The sequence below is a fragment of the Mobula hypostoma genome, chromosome 6, assembly GCF_963921235.1.
Source record: "Mobula hypostoma chromosome 6, sMobHyp1.1, whole genome shotgun sequence".
Classification (NCBI taxonomy): domain Eukaryota; kingdom Metazoa; phylum Chordata; class Chondrichthyes; order Myliobatiformes; family Myliobatidae; genus Mobula; species Mobula hypostoma.
The window spans coordinates 22542960-22548959 of NC_086102.1; the positions used below are offsets into that span (position 1 = coordinate 22542960).

Consider the following 6000-nt stretch of genomic DNA (forward strand, 5'->3'; position numbering starts at 1 on the left):
TACCTCAAATTGGACAAACTGAATTGTTACAAACATTCATAGAGTCAATAGAGAAGTACAGCATGGAAACATAAGAAAACAACAAATAGAAGCAAGAGTCGACCATCTGACCCATCGAGCCTGCTCCGCCATTCAATAAGATCATGGCTGATCTGGCCATGAACTCATCACCAACTACCTGCCTTTTTCCTCTACCATGCAAAAATCTATCCAACTTTGTCTCAAATATAATTACTGAGGTAGCCTCCACTGCTTTATTGGGCAGAGAATTCCACTGATTCACCACCCCCTGGCTAAATGTCCTTCTATTCTGAGCTTGTGCCCTCTGAATAAGCCAAAGCAAGTCCAACGGATGCTATGTGCAGCTGCAACATGTCTTCCCAATTCTTATACAGTACTCAGTGATTCTTAACCATGAAGGCAAGCATGCATACTTCCTTTTTACTATGCGCTTGCCAACTTCCTTTTTCTATCCATTTTCAGTGAGTGAAGGACTTACCTAGGTCACTCTGCCTGTCCCCTCTTCTAAGGTTGCTGCCATTTACTCTATACGTCTGCCCAACAAAATTTGACTTCCAAAACTCATTATGTCATGTGTCTGGAGCACATCTGCCACTGCTCTGCCTAACTTTCCAAATGGCTTATCTCCCACTGTACCTACAGAGAACTTTTCTTGCAGTCTATGACTAAACCACTTATTGTGTCATTTGCAAACTTAACCGATCAGACAATCTACTTTCTATCAAGTCATGTATATCCATTAAAACTAACCCAGCATTGATCTTTGTGGTCCATCACTGGTTACAGATTTCCAGACAGAAAGACCCTCCTCCACTACTAGCCTCTGCCTCATCACTACATCAATTTGGTATCCAGTTTGCTAAAATGCATTGGGTCTCTTGCACCTTGACCTTGTGTGCTAGCCCACCAAGCAGGATCTTTTCAAAATCCTTATTGAACCCTATGTAGTCCATGGCCACACTACCTTCATCAGTTTTCATGGTTATCTCCCAAAAAAAAACCACAATCAGATCTGTGACAACATACATCAAAGTTGCTGGTGAACTCAGCAGGCCAAGCAGCATCTATAGGAAGAGGCGCAGTCGACGTTTCAGGCCGAGACCCTTTGTCAGGACTGGAGAGGGAGAGGGAGAGTAGGAGAGTGGGGGAGGGAGAGAGGAAGTGGGAGAGGGAGAGTGGGAGAGGGGGAGAGGGGAGAGAGAGAGGAAGTGGGAGAGAGGGAGAGTGGGAGAGAGGGAGGGGGAGAGGGAGAGTAGGAGAGGGAGAGAGGGAGAGGGGAGAGAGAGAGAGTAAGTGGGAGGGAGAGAGTAGGAGGGAGAGAGAAGGAGAGGGGGAGAGGGAGAGAGGAAGAGGGGGAGAGGGAGAGAGGGAGAGGGAGAGTGGGCGAGAGGGAGAGAAGGAGAGTGGGAGAGGGAGAGAAGGAGAGTGGGAGAGAGGGAGAGTGGGAGTGGCCTTGTTTTTAAGCACACCTCAGCAGGTGCCAGCAATGGCAGGGTAATTGAAGGTGTCCCAGGAAACTGCAGCACAGGTTAAAGAGGAAACTCAGGCCAGGAAATGTATAGGACATAACAGTAGGTTCTTGATTAGTAAGGGTTTCAGAAGTTATGGGGAGAAGGAAAGAGAATGCAGGTGAGAGGGAAAATAAATCAACCATGATCAACTGGTGTAGCAGACTCGATTGAATGGCATAATTCTGTTCCTTTGCCTTATGGTGATCTGCCATATCCTTCTCCTGCATGTTTACCAAGCTTTCTGGATGGTGCTATTCAACTCAATTGGGGCAGCACAATTCTATTCCTATACCTTATGGCCTTTCCAAGTGAAATTATTGTATATCCTGTCCCTCAGAATCTCCTCCAACAAATTCTGACATAAGGCTCATTAGCCTTTAGCTTCCAAACTTAATCCTTACTGCCCTTCTTGAATAAGTGGATAACTTCAGCTACCCTCCAGTCCTTGACACGCCAGGGCTCCGGTTCCTGCCCTAACTCGAAACTCACTGAGCAACAAGTTCACACCCTCCCTTAAACTCACAGAATCTGTTTTTTCACCCTCCCTTTTCCTCACCAGGGTTCACTGCTTTTTTGAAACTCACCCTATTCTATTTTCCACATCCCCACGAAGCTCATTCGGTTTGTTCTCAATGCTCCATTTAAGCTAAGTAGAGCCTTGTTCCTACACTTCCTTTAAACTTATTTTTTATTACTTTGCTGTGTAATATCTAAATAAAAACACAGTGTTGTGGAATTAATAGGAATCCCATCCATTATTCAAGAAAAACTGGCCAGTTCAGAGTGTGCTGGATTAATAGACTTAACTGTTAATCCTTCTTTAGGTTAATGGAGCAGGAATGCACATGATATACTTGATGCAGTATATAATTTCAGTATAATGGCTTTATCATGCACTTAAATACTTTTGCAATAAAAGTTAACATATCCATTGCTTTTCTAAGGCAACTTTTTGTTTCATTCTCCAGTGTGAGCTCAGTTGTATTTTTACTTTATTTATCACATACACATCGAAACATAGAGCAAAATAGACCACTTCTGTCAACCAATGCAATCTGATGATGTGCAGGGGCAGCCCCTAAGCACTGCCACACATTCCAGCACTAATATAGCATAGAGCAATTGGACAACCTGCCACTGAATTCCTGACCAAGGTGAGGAATTGATACCCATTGGAGCATTGCAAACTAGTTGTTATGCAGTTACCCTGGAAATGATAAACATAAGAAATGTCTCCCATCCACTACATAATGTACTGGGTGGGCACAGGAGTACATTCAGCCAGAGACTCATTCCACCGAGATGCAGCATAGAGCATCATAGGAAGTCATTCCTGCCTGTGGCCATTAAACTTTACAACTCCTCCCTTGGAGGGTCAGACACCCTGAGTCAATAGGCTGGTCCTGGACTTATTTCATAATTTATTGGCATAACTTACATATTACTATTTAACTATTTATGGTTCTATTACTATTTATTATTTATGGTGCAACTGTAACGAAAACCAGTTTCCCCGGGATCAATAAAGTATGACTATGACTAAATTCTGCTGGTGCTGTAAATCCTGAGTAACATACTCAAAATGCAGGAGGATCTCGGCAGGTCAATTTTTTTATATAGGCATCCGTTAGTCTCGTGAGACCATGGATTTGCGCCTTGGAAGGTTTTCCAGGGTGCAGGCCTGGGAAAGGTTGTATGGAAGACCGGCAGTTGCCCATGCTGCAAGTCTCCCCTCTCCACGCCACTGATGTTGTCTAAGGGAAGGGCACTAGGGCCAATACAGCTTGGCACCGGTGTCATCGCAGAGCAATGTGTGGTTAAGTGCCTTGATCAAGGACACAACACGCCCCCTCGGCTGAGTCTTGAACTAACAACCTTCAGATCACTAGACCGACGCCTTAACCACTTGGCCACGCGCCAACACCAGGAGATTAGGTCAATTAGCATCTATAGAAAGGAATTTTTTTAAAAATCAACATTTCAGGCTGAGACCCTTTATCAGGACTGGAAAAGAAGGAAGGAAAAGCCAGAATAAGCAGGTAGGTAGGAAGGAGTACAAGATAGATGGTGATAGATGAAGCTAAGTGGGTGAGGGTGGGGATGAAGTAAGAGGTGATAGGTGGAAAAGGCAAAGGATTGAATAAGAAGGAATCTGATAGCAGAGGAGAGTGGACAATGGGAGAAAGGGAAGGGGGAGGTACCACTTCATTCTTCTTCCATTCCCCATTTTGGCCACTTCACTCTTCTTCCAGATGATAAGCATGTGAGAAGAGATAAGAAGGGGCCAAAATGGGGAATGGAAGAAGAGTGAAGTGGTGGGGCAGAGAGAAATTGATGTTTAAGCTATCAGGCTGCAGACTCCCCAGACAGAGTATGAGATGTTGCTTCCCCAGTCTGAGAGTGGCCACATCATAGCAGCAGAGGAGACAATGAATTGACCTGTTAGAATGGGAATGGAGTTTGGAATTAAAAAGGTTAGAATCCCGCTTGTTGTGGAAATTACCTCAGAAATTAGGTATGATAAGGAAAACTCTAAAGTATGAGAAAAAATAAAACCAGTGAAGAAATGATCTGATATATAATGTTTTATGAAATGGCAGGACGAAATTTACATTACTTGACTGTTAAGTTCAGTGTAGAGTTGAAAGCTGCGCAGTTGTGCTTTTTATGTACACCGAGTAGTTCGCATCATCATAATGCTGTAGAGAAGCGTGGAATTAATATCTGAATAAAGACACTTAAAGCATGTTTCGCGCGTATCCGGGAAGAGGCATGCAGCTGGATTTCAGCACACTAACCGTTTAAATCTAAGCCTTTAGTCAATGATATACGTTAATAAAATGCGTGAGATGGACAAAGTCGGTACACTATAGCCTCAAAAGGGCCATTGTTAATCATCTCACTCTTCATCGTGGAAAGTTAAGAAAGAAGCTGAATTAGCAGGATGAGGGCAAAGCAGTGCGTCACTGTCACTGAGATGAAGAAAGCAGTGTGTTGCAATGTGCAATATCGAAAGTAAATGAAGGTGTCAGTATTTCTTGAAGGGGCGATCTTGTAAGAGTGATCTATTTCAAATGTATTTCACTATTTAATGTAAGATCTCAGTATAGGCTTAATGTTTGAACCATTTGTGACGCAAGCATACATGAAATATAGCAAACAACAGGAATTCTGCAGATGCTGGAAATTCAAGCAACACACATCAAAGTTGCTGGTGAACGCAGCAGGCGTCCTCACTCTTCCTTCGAAGTCCTGACGAAGGGTCTCGGCCTGAAACGTCGACTGCACCTCTTCCTATAGATGCTGCCTGACCTGCTGCGTTCACCAGCAACTTTGATGAAATATAGCATAATACTTTACGTACACGGAAATTATATAGTGGTGAGACAGCAACTACTACTTCATGTGCAGCCTATCGGCCATCAAGGATATACATATATGTAGATAGAAAGAAAGTTGCCGGAAAAAGACTAGCAACATCATGAAATATTCCACGACCTGCTTACGGACTGTTTGTCCCACTCCTGTCGGGGAGTAGATTACGTAGCATCCAGGCAAAACCACCATACTCAGAAGCAGTTACTTTCCCCAACCAGTGAAGTGTTATGTACGTGTTCATGTAGATTTTGATCCTTACAGGTCGCTGTCAAGCATTCCTGTGTAAGGTCCTGAACGTAATGGGAGAGGACATTGTTGGTAGGTGCTTACAAGTAAAATCCACAGCGGCCCGTTCGTTCCTCACCTCTGCGCGTCTCGAGTGTTAGTCACGACCACCCGACTCCCCAGCACCACAAACAGAAAAACTGGCTATGAGATGACAAGGCCTCGCCTGGTATTGTTGTTTTATTCCCAATGGCACGAAATACATGTTTGCATCGCTGGCTGCGCGCTGCAGTGTAACGTTGGTGCGCGAAAAGAAGACGCCGCGAGGAAACGGTTGCAGGAGACTTGGCGAGTAAAGAATCCGAGGGGAGAGAACGAGAACGGAACGATTAAATAAACCAAAGTTACCCCGCCTCCGTGGTGGCACAAACAGGTCCTGTAGTGTACGCAGTGGAAATTGGTAACCGTGACATCTGCTCCCCTGTCACCCGTGCTTTCTGAAGTGCCTCCTACTGACAATACAGTAACCGAGCCAAGATCAGCAAGATATAAAAAAAACTTTGGAGTCACCCCTGTCAGCGGCCACTCGCGACACTGCAGGATATCGTTTGCAGACAAGAAACCGCACCCCGAATGGGGTGGGGGAGGCATTACCGGAAGTTTGAGAGATCGATGTTCGTGTCATCAGGTTGGAGGCTACCCAAACGGAATATAAGGTGTTGTTCCTCCAACCTCAGTGTGGCCTTATCCCGACCGTGGAGGAGGCCATGGATGGACATATCGGAATGGGAATGGGAAGTGGAATTAAAATGGGTGGCCTGATGCACTATCAATTACTCCAAAAGGATGGAAGTAGAGTAAATAC

The 6000-nt window shown here is 44.6% G+C and overlaps 1 protein-coding gene across 1 annotated transcript in view; it reads right to left on the reverse strand.

The window, feature by feature from the left end:
• LOC134347473 (beta-1,3-galactosyltransferase 5-like) overlaps positions 1-5758 on the reverse strand; it is a 30508-nt gene extending 24750 nt beyond the window's left edge. Inside the window, exon 1 of the mRNA XM_063049797.1 lies at positions 5544-5758. The gene's annotated coding sequence lies outside the window, so the exon portion shown is untranslated. The remainder of the gene's footprint in view (positions 1-5543) is intronic.
• Between the last annotated feature and the right edge of the window lie 242 nt (positions 5759-6000).